Source organism: Rattus norvegicus, chromosome 3 (assembly GCF_036323735.1).
Source record: "Rattus norvegicus strain BN/NHsdMcwi chromosome 3, GRCr8, whole genome shotgun sequence".
Taxonomy (NCBI): Eukaryota; Metazoa; Chordata; class Mammalia; order Rodentia; family Muridae; genus Rattus; species Rattus norvegicus.
This window is the reverse complement of record NC_086021.1, coordinates 23,909,960-23,926,330: the sequence shown is the minus strand read 5'-3', so window position 1 is coordinate 23,926,330 and position 16,371 is coordinate 23,909,960. Positions and strand designations below refer to the sequence as shown.

Genomic DNA, 16,371 nt, shown 5'->3' with positions numbered 1-16,371 from the left:
AATCCAGCACTCTCACTTTCACCAGATATTGCCATCCTAATTCCATGTCAAATATTCAAGTATTAGCCTAACCTACTTTTAACTTGTCTAACACACTAACACTCCTAACTTGCCAGGGAGCTGCAGTGACTCTAGAGCAAATATCATTGTTTTATTTTTACTTGGGCCATGATCTGATTTCACCTTTCAGAAGTCTGTGGAGCTATGGCCCAGACATAAATAGTAAAAATAATGCTCTGGGATTAACTATGCTTACTAACATTAGGCAAAGGTACTGAATGATCCTTCCTTGGCCTTTGAGCTTGCCAAGTGTGTCTGATTCTGATTGCCAGAAACTTAAGGCCTTACTGAAGTTAGCCGTGTGTATTCAAAGCAATTTACATGTACAAGGGCACCTATGATTCTTCCATTTTATGGCTTGCTATCCTTAGTCAAACATCAAAGTTCATTGTTGTGCTTCATGCAAAAGACAGCTTCTGTTCTTCAAACAATCTGATGCTTACAACTAAATTTAAATAGTTGAATATTTACAAATTTTAAGAAAAAGACATGAAACTGTGAGATCTTCTCACATGGAAAATAAGTAAGCTTCACCACTATTCCTGCTGGGTCTCTAAGCAAGGAGTGCGTGTATACAACAGGTTTATGCTGTGTGAGCCTAAAGTACAGATTCAACAATTATACAGTCAGGATGAGTTAATTTTGGGTGCTGTCATTTTTTGATAGTTGCCTATTCCAAGAAGAGGACTTTGGTTTTGGTTTGATTGTTTTGGTGGATTTTTAAACCATCATCATCATCATCCTCGTCATCATTTTACATTTTTTTTGTTTGTTCATTTTATGTCTTGTATGCTGCCCCCTACCTATTCTGCCCTCACAGAGTCTCTCTCATTCCCTGAGCTGAATTGGGACCCTTGGGTTGTCCTCCTACCCAGGCACATCAACTCTCTTCAGGTTTAGCACATCTTATCCCCCTAAGGCCAGGTGGGGACAGATTTTCACAGTCAACAGCTTACAGATAGCCCCTGTTCCACATGTTGGGGGACCCACAAGGAGACTAAGTTTACATTTGCTAGAAATTGTGCTGTAGGTCATGCTGCAGGTTCTGCAGGATTTTTAGATGTTAATTCAGCTCCCAGTGGTGGTGCTTAGTTGATTCTGTAGCTCTTCCTGTGGAATTCCTATCTCCTAGAGGTCATGGAATCTCTCCCCCATTTCTTCCATACAAGTCCTTGATTGATCCATAAGATCCAATGATTGGCTGTGGCTCTACATAGCCTATTTAGGTCAGCTGCTGGGTGGAGCCTCTCAGAGGGCAGTTATGATAGGTTCCTGTCTGGGTATTCCACATAGCATCTGGCGTTTTTCAAGGCAGAGAGAGCTTTGGGCTGCGAAGTGGAGTGCAGATCTATGATTGCAAGTCATAGTGTGGACTAGAAGTCAGGAGAGGCAATTTGAACAGACCATAGGTTTATTTCATTGCCATAGCAACTAGGACACTGCTTCATTGCTTCTAGTCTTAGGGAAGAAAACACAAGATCCTGCATATAGGTTCCACATTTGATCCAAGATTCTGGGGAGATAGAAGTTTGGGAGTCTTTTATGTTATATGCTTTCAACCAATGATTCTCAGCCATCCTAATACTGTAACACTAATATATTTCCTTATGGTTTGGTGATTACTAACCATTACATCATTTTGCTGCTTTCTCACAATTAAAATTTTGCTATTTGTAAGAATTATAAAGAAAAATGGAGAGAATATCTGACGTGGAAGATATATGATATGTGAACCCCTAATGGATTATGACTCCCAAGTTGAGAATCACTGGTCTAAACTGCTAATTTTAAACAAAAATGCTTTTCATGTTCATTCTAAAATGTACATTGACCATTACTTTTTTATTTTCATTTAAAAAAAGGACTTCATTGCAAACATTGAAGGAAGTTTACTTACTTCTGGCTTATAAGAGAATTGGCTTAGCGTCCCAGATGAAGGAACTCTGGATGGAAAAATTAATGCCATCCAAAGGTAATGATACAGAAAGCACTTGCGGAACTGTACCAATATAGAAGCAGTGTTTTTGTAAGGTACATAGGCTTGTGTTTACAGTATTATAAGCTGGAGTGATGTCCCATGCCAAGAGGTTTCCTTAGCACAGACACGTATTGTCACTTTTTAAACATGTTCATTTCTCAAACTAGAATGTTGAACCATGTCTGTAATCACACCTTGGTGTCTTCTTCTTTATAACTGTCACAGTTTAGAAGACAGCCTATGCAACACCTTGTGTGCAGGTCAGCCTAGAGTATTGGTTTAGTTCCTGTGTGAAACAAATTAAAAGAAAGAGGTGTGTACAATACCTGTGGATTATTTGCATCCTAGTATTATTACCATGTTACTGTGAATATACCACATCTTAAATATATGTCATTGATTACAACATGAAGCTATTATGAATACTTCTTTCTCAAATATAACTGCCTCGAACAGTCAAGTCAGGTATAGCTTTGACTTCTTTGATTCTTTTTTCTGTGCAATACTCCAGAGAATGATTTTGTGTGTAACAGGAGCATTGAGCTCCACTTGCTACCCAGGTGCCATGCATCTCTGTCTTGCTGTAGCGAAGCTTTTATAATCGCATTGTGTAGGGTCACTAGAGTGCTTTCTGCTCCTTATGTTCTAGAGTGTCACAAGAATGTTACATGGATTTATACTACATTAGATATTAAACGTGTCTCCACTCCATGGTGCTTGAGAAGATGGATTGATGTTTAATAACACTAGATGTTTTCATACACAGAACACACATAGTCTGCAACAATCTCATTCATTCTAATACCAATATCCCAACAGCTTCCTCTGGCTTCTGTAGGTAGCAGTCAAATATCTATTACATAGAAAATCATTCATACTTTTAAAATGTTCCCATGATTTTATACAGTAAAATGATTCGCAGAAAATATTTTTGTAGTACTCTAGCTGTACTTCTTTTGAATTCTGGTTAAACTATGAGTTGGTCTACAAAACATTTGCCCTGTTTTCTTCATAATTAGTTTTGTAACTAACATTAGTTTTCAGACGGTCTAAAATAAAATTATCCCCTTTCTTTGTTTAGACTTCTACTGAAGATTCCTCAGGCAAACTTTATCCTTCTAAAGCATCTCATTTGGTAATAGTAATAATAAGAGACTCATCCATGAATAATTTAGACATTAACAGGTTATCTATCTGGATAGATTCTTATGTTTTGTGGGATCAGACTACAAATGACACATGGTTTGGGAGTGATGTATCAAGAAAGGTAAGGGGATCTGACTTTTGCCTTTGGGAACAGAATTCTCATTGTAATGCAGGAAGTAGGAAAACTTTGGAAAGATCATTTCTGTAAAAGGAAACCCTAGGATTCCATTCTCCTGGAGTGGAGTAGAATATATATCGATCTGTTTCAGGAAGATTTGGGAAGAAAGATGGTTAATGTAGTTTAAAATAAGTGAATCATTTCAGTCTTTCTTTTGTTCTTTCTTCATAGATATTGATTTTGGCCAACAGTATGCTTCACATATAATGGTAGTCAAAGAAGACTAGAGTGAAGTTTTAAAAAATCCTGATTGTCCAGGTTTTGCTTGTTTTTTTTTTTTATTCCTGCCCTATTTTTGGAGTATATATTACTTGTGTTTTACAGTAATTAGACTGTCATATTATTAAATATTCATATCAAGTGAATTAATGGTCATATAAAAGTACATTTCATATATATATTTCATATGTGTGTATGCATATTTGTGTGTGTGTGTATGTACGTGACAAAGTGGTGTATATTATTTTGTATACTTTCAAATGCTTTACCACTAATGTATTCAGGTGCAGTTTTAAGTTCCTCAGGTCTCAAGGACCTCCAAATCAAACCAGATACACTCAAACTTATAGAAGAAAAAGTGAGGAAGCATCTCGAACACATGGGCACTGGAGAAAATTTCCTGAACAAAACACCAATGGCTTATGTTCTAAGACCCAGAATCGACAAATGGGATCTCATAAAACTGCAAAGCGTCTGTAAGGCAAAGGACACTGTGGCTAGGACAAAACGGCAACCAACAGATTGGGAAAAGATCTTTACCAATCCTACAACAGATAGAGGGCTTATATCCAAAATATACAAAGAACTCAAGAAGTTAGACCACAGGGAGACAAATAACCCTATTAAAAAATGGGGTTGAGAGCTAAACAAAGAATTCACAGATGAGGAATGCAGAATGGCTGAGAAACACCTAAAGAAATGTTCAACATCTTTAGTCATAAGGGAAATGCAAATCAAAACAACCTTGAGATTTCACCTCACACCAGTGAGAATAACTAAGATAAAAAACTCAGGTGACAGCAAATGCTGGCGAGGATGTGGAGAACGAGGAACACTCCTCCATTGTCGGTGGGATTGCAGACTGGTACAACTATTCTGGAAATCAGTCTGGAGGTTCCTCAGAATATTGGACATTGAACTACCTAAAGACCCAGCTATACTCCTCTTGGTCATATACCCAAAAGATGCCCCAACATATAAAAAAGACACGTGCTCCACTATGTTCATATCAGCCTTATTTATAATAGCCAAAAACTGGAAAGAATCCATATGCCCTTCAACAGAGGAATGGATACAGAAATTGTGGTACATCTACAAAATGCAATATTACTCAGCTATCAAAAGCAATGACTTTATGAAATTCATAGGCAACTGGAGGGAAATGGAAAATATCATCCTGTGTGAGGTAACCCAATCACACAAACACACAAATGGTATGCACTGATTGATAAGTGGCTATTAGCCCAAATGCTTGAATTACCCTAGATGCACAGAACACATGAAACTCAAGACGGATGATCAAAATGTGAAATCTTCACTCCTTTAAAAGGGGAACAAGAATACCCTTGGGAAGGAATACGGAGGCAAAGTTTAGAACAGAGGCAGAAAGAACATCCATTCAGAGCCTGCCCCACATGTGGCCCATACATATACAGCCACCCAATTGGACAAGATGGATGGAGCAAAGAACTGCAGGCTTACAGGATTGGGATGTAGATCTCTCCTGAGACACACAGCCAGAATACAGCAAATACATAGGCGAATTCCAGCAGCAAACCACTGAACTGAGAAGGGGACTCCCAATGAAGGAATCAGAGAAAGGACTGGAAGAGCTTGAAGGGGCTAGAGACCCCATATGAACAACAATGCCAACCAACCAGAGCTTCCAGGGATTAAGCCAGTACCCAAAGACTGTACATGGATTGACCCTGGGCTCCAACCTCATAGGTAGCAATGAATAGCCTAGTAAGAGCACCAGTGGAAGGGGAAGCCGTTGGTCCTGCTAAGACTGAACCCCCAGTGAACGTGACTGTTGGGGGGAGGACCATAATGGAGGGAGGATGGGGTAGGGGAACATCTATATAGAAGGGGAGGGAGAGGGGACAGGGGGATTTTACCCGGAAACCTGAAAGGGAATAACTATCGATTAAGCTGCACAACTGCTACATATATGTTGGGGGCCTAGATCCTGCTGCTGGAGCATTTAAGGGGGAAGTCCTGCAGATTCAAAGGTGAAGGATCACAATGATTTAAAGGCTACAGCAAGATACCAGGATATAGAAGGAGAGGCATGTATGGGAGGCTCCGGTATTGATGGTGTAGCAAAATCCAGAGGGCTTGAAGCAGGCCAGTGACTTATTTCAATGTACATTTACAAGTAAACCTGTTTGGACAAAAGGGTATAATTTGTGACATAGTATAGAGACATAGTGAGCACACCACATCTCACAGACTGCATTTTTTTAAAAGGATTAATTTTTTGTTTGATTTTTAATTTACCTTTAAAACTTAATTTAATTTTAATTTTTGAAGTTTTGTGAGGGGGGATTGTTATCAAGAGATAATTAGAAGGATTGAAAAATAAAAGGAGAGTTACTTGTGAGCATGATGATAAATTTAAAGAGATTCAAAAACAGACATATATTTTGAAAAGGATAAAAAGCAACAAAAAAGTAAAAAATGAAAGAAAGCAGGGTACATTTTAACTAGTAGTTTCCAGGGATTAAGTCCACAGGAAGGACGAATTAGTGATGTCACACACATGAATAGTATTCTCGCCCAGGACTCAACTTGGCTTGGACTAGAAACCTACCTTTTATAGGTAATTTCTTATTACCAAGCTCCTGGAAGCCTAAAATCCAAGCCTGTATCAAAGCGCATGTCCAAATGAAGCAACAAAATTCATTTTTCACTCTTAATAACTATTAATGATTCTTCTGTTATGGGCGGTTCTTTTCAAATCAAATATATTCTTTTGTATGGTCAAGCATGAAAACAAACAAGCAAAACTATTCTATGCAATCTGCATATAAAATATGACTATCTTGTGCAGGACTGCTCAAACATAAACTTAGCTGCATGCTGGTAAGAAATATGTGATTAGAGTTGACTTAACCTAAGCCATCATCTCAGAAGAAAAGTAACTTATCAGTGTTGCTCACTTTAGGAAGTGTTATAATTTCCTATGATTGCTCTGACAAAACACTGATAAAAAGCAACTTATGGAAGACAGGTTACACTCCATGATATACTTGCAGTTACCAGTTAACTCCTGAGAAATATCAGGGCCTAAACTGAAGCAGGGCAGAAACCTGGATTCAAGAACTGAAGTACAAGCTGAGTAGGAGTTCTGCCTCTTGCCTTGTACCTCATACCTTTCATTTTCTGACTAATAGCTCAAGGGTGGCACCATCCTAGAGATCTGGGCCCTACAAATTCCAAGATTAATCAGGACAATATCCCTTAGACTTCTCTATACATTAGGTCAATCTGATGGAGGCATTTTCTCCATTAAACTCCCTTTTCTCACCAACTTCTTTTCTCAGACACATTTGTTTTGCCTTAATAAAACACCAGGATCTAAAACACTAAACAAAGATTGCACATGGGAAACCCATGGCTCCAGCTGAATATGTAGCAGAGGATGGCCTTATTTGGTGTCACTAGGAGGGAAGCTGCTTAGTCCTAAGGAAGCTTGATGACCCAGGGTTAGGGAATGCTAGGGTGTTGAGGTCAGAGTGTATAGGTGAGGGAGGGAGCATGTAATAGAGGCAGGGGGAGGAGATACAGGGTTTGTGGAGTTGAACTGTGAAGGGGGATAACATTTGAAATATAAATAAATAAAATAGTCAATAAAAAAATGTAACAGCAATTCACTTTGCAAAACACTAGGTGTGTGTTTATCTTCAATATAAACTTACTACAAGCTTTTCCCGCTTGGAACGAATAGAATTCGCCAAAGTATGTGCGATTCAGACAGGGAAAAGCACGTCTTTTCTATATAGAAAAGTATGCTTTTTACGGTCCAGAACCAATTAAAAGTAAGCTTATTCGCCAACAGCAATTCACTTTGCGAAACACTAGCTGTGTGTTTATCTTCAAAGTAAACTTACTCCAAGCTTTTCCCGCTTGGAACAAACAGAATTCGTCAAAGAATGTGATATTGAGACAGGGAAATGCATGTTTTGTCTTTATAGAAGAGTATGCTTTTTACCGTGTAGTACCACCTAAAACTAAGCTTATTTGCGAAGTAACATCAATTCATTTTGGGAAACACTAGCTGTGTGTTTATCTTCAAAGTCAACTTCTTACAAGCTTTTCCCGCTTGGAACAAACAAATTGGCCAAAGAATGTGCGATTCAGACTAAAAACGCACGTTTTGTCTATATAGAAAAGTATGTTTTTAACCATCTAGAACTACTTATAATGAAGCTTATTGGCCAAGTAACGGCAATTCACTTTGCGAAACACTAGCTGTGTGTTTGTCTTCAAAGTCAACCTCGTACAAGCTTTTCCCTCTTGGAAGGAACAGAATTTGCCAAAGAATGTGTGATTCAGACTGGGAAACTCACGTTTTGTCTATATAGAAAAGTAGGCTTTTTACCATCTAGAACCCTTTAAAACTAAGCATATTTGCCAAGTATTATCGATTCACTTTGTGAAATACTAGGTGTATGTTTATCTTCAAAGTCAACTTCCTACAAGCTTTTCCCGCTTCGAACAAACGGAATTTGCCAAAGAATGTGACATTGAAACAGGGAAACACATGTTATGTCTCTATTGAAAAGAATTCTTTTTACTGTGTAGTACCACCTAAAACTAAACTTATTTGCCAAGTAACATCAATTCATTTTGGGAAACACTAGCTGTGTGTTTACCTTCAAAGTCAAATTCCTACAAGCTTCTCCAACTTGGAATGAACAGAATTCGGAAAAGAATGTGCGATTCAGACTAAAAACACACCTTTTGTCTATATAGAAAAGAGTGCTTTTAACCGTCTAGAACTACTTATAACGAAGCTTATTGGCCAAGTAACGGCAATTCACTTTGCGAAACACTAGCTGTGTGTTTGTCTTCAAAGTCAACTTCCTACAAGCTTTTCCCGCTTAGAACGAACAGATTGGCCAAAGAATGTGCGATTCAGACTAGGAAACTCACGTTTTGTCTATACAGAAAAGTAGTTTTTTTTTACCATCTAGAATCATTTAAAACTAAGCTTTTTCACCATGTAACAGCAATTCAGTTTGCAAAACACTAGGTGTGTGTTTATGTTCAAGGTAAACTTCATACAAGCTTTTCCCGCCTGGAGCAAACAGAATTCGTCAAAGAATGTGACAATGAGACAAGGAAACACATGTTTTGTCTTTATAGAAGAGTAAGCTTTTTACCGTGTTGTACCACCTGAAACTAAGCTTATTTGCCAAGTAACGTCAATTCATTTTGGGAAACACTAGCTGTGTGTTTATCTTCAAAGTCAACTTCCTACAAGCTTTTCCCACTTGGAACAAACAGAATTCGCTAAAGAATGTGCGATTCAGACTAAAAACGCACGTTTCGTCTATATAGAAAAGTATGTTTTTAACCATCTAGAACTACTTATAATGAAGCTTATTGGCCAAGTAACGGCAATTCACTTTGCAAAACACTAGCTGTGTGTTTGTCTTCAAAGTCAACCTCGTACAAGCTTTTCCCTCTTGGAAGGAACAGAATTCGCCAAAGAATGTGCGATTCAGACTGGAAAACTCACGTTTTGTCTATATAGAAAAGTAGGCTTTTACCATCTAGAACCCTTTAAAACTAAGGATATTCGCCAAGTAATATCGATTCACTTTGTGAAATACTAGGTGTATGTTTATCTTCAAAGTCAACTTCCTACAAGCTTTTCCCGCTTCGAACAAACGGAATTTGCCAAAGAATGTGACATTGAAACAGGGAAACGCATGTTATGTCTCTATTGAAAAGAATGCTTTTTACTGTGTAGAACCACCTAAAACTAAGCTCATTCACCATGTAATAGCAATTCACTTTGCGAAACACTAGGTGTGTGTTTATCTTCAAAGTCAACTTCCTACAAGCTTTTCCCGCTTGGAACAAACAGAATTCATCAAAGAATGTGAGATTGAGACAGGGAAACGCATGTTTTGTCTTTATAGAAGAGTATGATTTTACCGTGTAGTACCACCTAAAACTAAACTTATTTGCCAAGTAACATCAATTCATTTTGGGAAACACTAGCTGTGTGTTTACCTTCAAAGTCAAATTCCTACAAGCTTCTCCCACTTGGAATGAACAGAATTCGGAAAAGAATGTGCGATTCAGACTAAAATCCCACCTTTTGTCTATATAGAAAAGTATGCTTTTAACCGTCTAGAACTACTTATAACGAAGCTTATTGGCCAAGTAACAGCAATTCACTTTGCGAAACACTAGCTGTGTGTTTGTCTTCAAAGTCAACTTCCTACAAGCTTCTCCTGCTTGGAATGAACAGAATTCGCAAAATAATGTGCGATTCAGACTAAAAACACATCTTTGGTCTATATAGAAAAGTATGCTCTTAACCGTCTAGAAGTACTTATAACTAAGCTTATTGGCCAAGTAACATCAATTCATTTTGGGAAACACTAGCTGTGTGTTTATCTCAACGTCAACTTCCTCCAAGCTTTTCCCGCTTGGAACGAACAGAATTTGCCAAAGAATGTGCTATTCAGACTGGGAACCTCACGTTTTGTCTATATAGAAAAGTAGCCTTTTTACCGTCTAGAACCCTTTAAAACTAAGCATATTCGCCAGGTAACATCAATTCACTATGTGAAACACTAGCTGTGTGTTTATCTTGAAAGTCAACTTCCTACAAGCTTTTCCCGCTTCGAACAAACGGAATTTGCCAAAGAATTTGATATTGAAACGGAAACGCATGTTTTGTCCATATTGAAAAAAATGCTTTTTACTGTGTAGAACCACCTAAAACTAAGCTTATTCGCCATGTAACAGCAATTCACTTTGCGAAACACTAGGTGTGTATCTTCAAAGTAAACTTCCTACAAGCGTTTCCCACTTGGATCGGACAGAATTCGCCAGAGAATGTGCGATTCAGACTGGGATACGCACGCCTTTTCTATATAGAAAATTACGTTTTTACCGTCTTGAACCAATTAAAACTAAGCTGATTCGACAACAGTAATTCACATTGCTAAAAAGTAGCTATGTGTTTATCTTCAAAGTAAACTTCATACAAGCTTTTCCGAATTGGAACGAATAGAATTCGCCAAAGCATGTGCGATTCAGCCTGGGAAAAGCACGTTTTGTCTATGTAGAAACAGACGCTTTTTACTGTGTAGACCCACCTAAAAGTAAGCTTATTCGACAAGTAACAGCAATTCAATTTGCGAAAGAGTAGCTGTGAGTTTATATTCAAAGTAAACTTCATACAAGCTTTTCCGAATTGGAACCAACATAACTCGCCAAAGCATGTTCGATACAGACTGGGAAACGCAGGTTTTGTCTATGTAGAAACAGATGCTTTCTACTGTCCAGAACCACTTAAAACTGAGCTTAATCGCCAAAAAACAGCCATTCACTCTGTGGAACACTAGTTGTGTGTTTATCTCAAAGTCAACTTGCTACAAACTTTTCCCGCTTGCAACGAACAGAATGGCCAAAGAATGTGCGATTCAGACTAGGAAACTCACGTTTTGTCTATATAGAAAAGTATGTTTTTAACCATCTGGAACTACTTATAATGAAGCTTATTGGCCAAGTAACGGCAATTCACTTTGCGAAACACTAGCTGTGTGTTTGTCATCAAAGTCAACTTCCTACAAGCTTTCCCCGCTTGGAACGAACGGAATTTACCAAAGAATGTGACATTGAAACAGGGAAACGCATGTTATGTCTCTATTGAAAAGAATGCTTTTTACTGTGTAGAACCACCTAAAACTAAGCTCATTCACCATGTAATAGCAATTCACTTTGCGAAACACTAGGTGTGTGTTTATCTTCAAAGTAAACTTTCTACAAGCTTTTCCCACGTGGAACGAACAGAATTCATCAAAGAATGTGAGATTGAGACAGGGAAACGCATGTTTTGTCTTTATAGAAGAGTATGATTTTACCGTGTAGTACCACCTAAAACTAAACTTATTTGCCAAGTAACATCAATTCATTTTGGGAAACACTAGCTGTGTGTTTACCTTCAAAGTCAAATTCCTACAAGCTTCTCCCACTTGGAATGAACAGAATTCGGAAAAGAATGTGCGATTCAGACTAAAATCCCACCTTTTGTCTATATAGAAAAGTATGCTTTTAACCGTCTAGAACTACTTATAACGAAGCTTATAGGCCAAGTAACAGCAGTTCACTTTGCGAAACACTAGCTGTGTGTTTGTCTTCAAAGTCAACTTCCTACAAGCTTTTCCCGCTTGGAATGAACAGAATTCGCAAAATAATGTGCGATTCAGACTAAAAACGCATCTTTTGTCTATATAGAAAAGTATGCTCTTAACCGTCTAGAAGTACTTATAACTAAGCTTATTGGCCAAGTAACATCAATTCATTTTGGGAAACACTAGCTGTGTGTTTATCTCAACGTCAACTTCCTCCAAGCTTTTCCCGCTTGGAACGAACAGAATTTGCCAAAGAATGTGCTATTCAGACTGGGAACCTCACGTTTTGTCTATATAGAAAAGTAAGTAGGCTTTTTACTGTCTAGAACCCTTTAAAACTAAGCATATTCGCCAGGTAACATCAATTCACTATGTGAAACACTAGCTGTGTGTTTATCTTGAAAGTCAACTTCCTACAAGCTTTTCCCGCTTCGAACAAACGGAATTTGCCAAAGAATTTGATATTGAAACGGAAACGCATGTTTTGTCCATATTGAAAAAAATGCTTTTTACTGTGTAGAACCACCTAAAACTAAGCTTATTCGCCATGTAACAGCAATTCACTTTGCGAAACACTAGGTGTGTATCTTCAAAGTAAACTTCCTACAAGCGTTTCCCACTTGGATCGGACAGAATTCGCCAGAGAATGTGCGATTCAGACTGGGATACGCACGCCTTTTCTATATAGAAAATTACGTTTTTACCGTCTTGAACCAATTAAAACTAAGCTGATTCGACAACAGTAATTCACATTGCTAAAAAGTAGCTATGTGTTTATCTTCAAAGTAAACTTCATACAAGCTTTTCCGAATTGGAACGAATAGAATTCGCCAAAGCATGTGCGATTCAGCCTGGGAAAAGCACGTTTTGTCTATGTAGAAACAGACGCTTTTTACTGTGTAGACCCACCTAAAAGTAAGCTTATTCGACAAGTAACAGCAATTCAATTTGCGAAAGAGTAGCTGTGAGTTTATATTCAAAGTAAACTTCATACAAGCTTTTCCGAATTGGAACCAACATAACTCGCCAAAGCATGTTCGATACAGACTGGGAAACGCAGGTTTTGTCTATGTAGAAACAGATGCTTTCTACTGTCCAGAACCACTTAAAACTGAGCTTAATCGCCAAAAAACAGCCATTCACTCTGTGGAACACTAGTTGTGTGTTTATCTCAAAGTCAACTTGCTACAAACTTTTCCCGCTTGCAACGAACAGAATGGCCAAAGAATGTGCGATTCAGACTAGGAAACTCACGTTTTGTCTATATAGAAAAGTATGTTTTTAACCATCTGGAACTACTTATAATGAAGCTTATTGGCCAAGTAACGGCAATTCACTTTGCGAAACACTAGCTGTGTGTTTGTCATCAAAGTCAACTTCCTACAAGCTTTCCCCGCTTGGAACGAACGGAATTTACCAAAGAATGTGACATTGAAACAGGGAAACGCATGTTATGTCTCTATTGAAAAGAATGCTTTTTACTGTGTAGAACCACCTAAAACTAAGCTCATTCACCATGTAATAGCAATTCACTTTGCGAAACACTAGGTGTGTGTTTATCTTCAAAGTAAACTTTCTACAAGCTTTTCCCACGTGGAACGAACAGAATTCATCAAAGAATGTGAGATTGAGACAGGGAAACGCATGTTTTGTCTTTATAGAAGAGTATGATTTTACCGTGTAGTACCACCTAAAACTAAACTTATTTGCCAAGTAACATCAATTCATTTTGGGAAACACTAGCTGTGTGTTTACCTTCAAAGTCAAATTCCTACAAGCTTCTCCCACTTGGAATGAACAGAATTCGGAAAAGAATGTGCGATTCAGACTAAAATCCCACCTTTTGTCTATATAGAAAAGTATGCTTTTAACCGTCTAGAACTACTTATAACGAAGCTTATAGGCCAAGTAACAGCAGTTCACTTTGCGAAACACTAGCTGTGTGTTTGTCTTCAAAGTCAACTTCCTACAAGCTTTTCCCGCTTGGAATGAACAGAATTCGCAAAATAATGTGCGATTCAGACTAAAAACGCATCTTTTGTCTATATAGAAAAGTATGCTCTTAACCGTCTAGAAGTACTTATAACTAAGCTTATTGGCCAAGTAACATCAATTCATTTTGGGAAACACTAGCTGTGTGTTTATCTCAACGTCAACTTCCTCCAAGCTTTTCCCGCTTGGAACGAACAGAATTTGCCAAACAATGTGCTATTCAGACTGGGAACCTCACGTTTTGTCTATATAGAAAAGTAAGTAGGCTTTTTACTGTCTAGAACCCTTTAAAACTAAGCATATTCGCCAGGTAACATCAATTCACTATGTGAAACACTAGCTGTGTGTTTATCTTGAAAGTCAACTTCCTACAAGCTTTTCCCGCTTCGAACAAACGGAATTTGCCAAAGAATTTGATATTGAAACGGAAACGCATGTTTTGTCCATATTGAAAAAAATGCTTTTTACTGTGTAGAACCACCTAAAACTAAGCTTATTCGCCATGTAACAGCAATTCACTTTGCGAAACACTAGGTGTGTATCTTCAAAGTAAACTTCCTACAAGCGTTTCCTACTTGAATCGGACAGAATTCGCCAGAGAATGTGCGATTCAGACTGGGATACGCACGCCTTTTCTATATAGAAAATTACGTTTTTACCGTCTTGAACCAATTAAAACTAAGCTGATTCGACAACAGTAATTCACATTGCTAAAAAGTAGCTATGTGTTTATCTTCAAAGTAAACTTCATACAAGCTTTTCCGAATTGGAACGAATAGAATTCGCCAAAGCATGTGCGATTCAGCCTGGGAAAAGCACGTTTTGTCTATGTAGAAACAGATGCTTTTTACTGTGTAGACCCACCTAAAAGTAAGCTTATTCGACAAGTAACAGCAATTCAATTTGCGAAACAGTAGCTGTGAGTTTATATTCAAAGTAAACTTCATACAAGCTTTTCCGAATTGGAACCAACATAACTCGCCAAAGCATGTTCGATACAGACTGGGAAACGCAGGTTTTGTCTATGTAGAAACAGATGCTTTCTACTGTCCAGAACCACTTAAAACTGAGCTTAATCGCCAAAAAACAGCCATTCACTCTGTGGAACACTAGTTGTGTGTTTATCTCAAAGTCAACTTGCTACAAACTTTTCCCGCTTGCAACGAACAGAATGGCCAAAGAATGTGCGATTCAGACTAGGAAACTCCCGTTTTGTCTATATAGAAAAGTATGTTTTTAACCATCTGGAACTACTTATACTGAAGCTTATTGGCCAAGTAACGGCAATTCACTTTGCGAAACACTAGCTGTGTGTTTATGTTCAAGGTAAACTGCATACAAGCTTTTCCCGCTTGGAACGAACAGAATTCGCCAAAGAATGTGCGATTCAGACAGGGAAAAGCACGTCTTTTATATATAGAAAAGTATGCTTTTTACCATCTAGAACCAATTAAAAGTAAGCTTATTCGCCAACAACAATTCAATTTGTGAAACACTAGCTGTGTGTTTATCTTCAAAGTCAAATTCCTACAAGCTTTTCCCGCTTGGAACAAACAGAATTCGTCAAAGAATGTGAGATTGAGACAGGGAAACGCATGTTTTGTCTTTATAGAAGAGTATGCTTTTACCGTGTAGTACCACCTAAAACTAAACTTATTTGCCATGTAACATCAATTCATTTTGGGAAACACTAGCTGTGTGTTTATCTTCAAAGTCAACTTCCTACAAGCTTCTCCTGCTTGGAATGAACAGAATTCGCAAAATAATGGGCGATTCAGACTAAAATCGCATCTTTTGTCTATATAGAAAAGTATGCTCTTAACCGTCTAGAAGTACTTATAACTAAGCTTATTGGCCAAGTAACATCAATTCATTTTGGGAAACACTAGCTGTGTGTTTATCTCAACGTCAACTTCCTCCAAGCTTTTCCCGCTTGGAACGAACAGAATTTGCCAAACAATGTGCTATTCAGACTGGGAACCTCACGTTTTGTCTATATAGAAAAGTAAGTAGGCTTTTTACTGTCTAGAACCCTTTAAAACTAAGCATATTCGCCAGGTAACATCAATTCACTATGTGAAACACTAGCTGTGTGTTTATCTTGAAAGTCAACTTCCTACAAGCTTTTCCCGCTTCGAACAAACGGAATTTGCCAAAGAATGTGACATTGAAACAGGGAAACGCATGTTATGTCTCTATTGAAAAGAATTCTTTCTACTGTGTAGAACCACCTAAAACTAAGCTCATTCACCATGTAATAGCAATTCACTTTGCGAAACACTAGGTGTGTGTTTATCTTCAAAGTAAACTTTCTACAAGCTTTTCCCACGTGGAACGAACAGAATTCATCAAAGAATGTGAGATTGAGACAGGGAAACGCATGTTTTGTCTTTATAGAAGAGTATGATTTTACCGTGTAGTACCACCTAAAACTAAACTTATTTGCCAAGTAACATCAATTCATTTTGGGAAACACTAGCTGTGTGTTTACCTTCAAAGTCAAATTCCTACAAGCTTCTCCCACTTGGAATGAACAGAATTCGGAAAAGAATGTGCGATTCAGACTAAAAACCCACCTTTTGTCTATATAGAAAAGTATGCTTTTAACCGTCTAGAACTACTTATAACGAAGCTTA

The 16,371-nt window shown here is 37.9% G+C and overlaps 1 pseudogene; it reads left to right on the top strand.

The window, feature by feature from the left end:
• The window catches only part of LOC120101869 (uncharacterized), a 60,520-nt pseudogene extending 55,109 nt beyond the window's left edge, over positions 1-5,411 (top strand).
• The last annotated feature ends 10,960 nt before the right edge of the window (positions 5,412-16,371 follow it).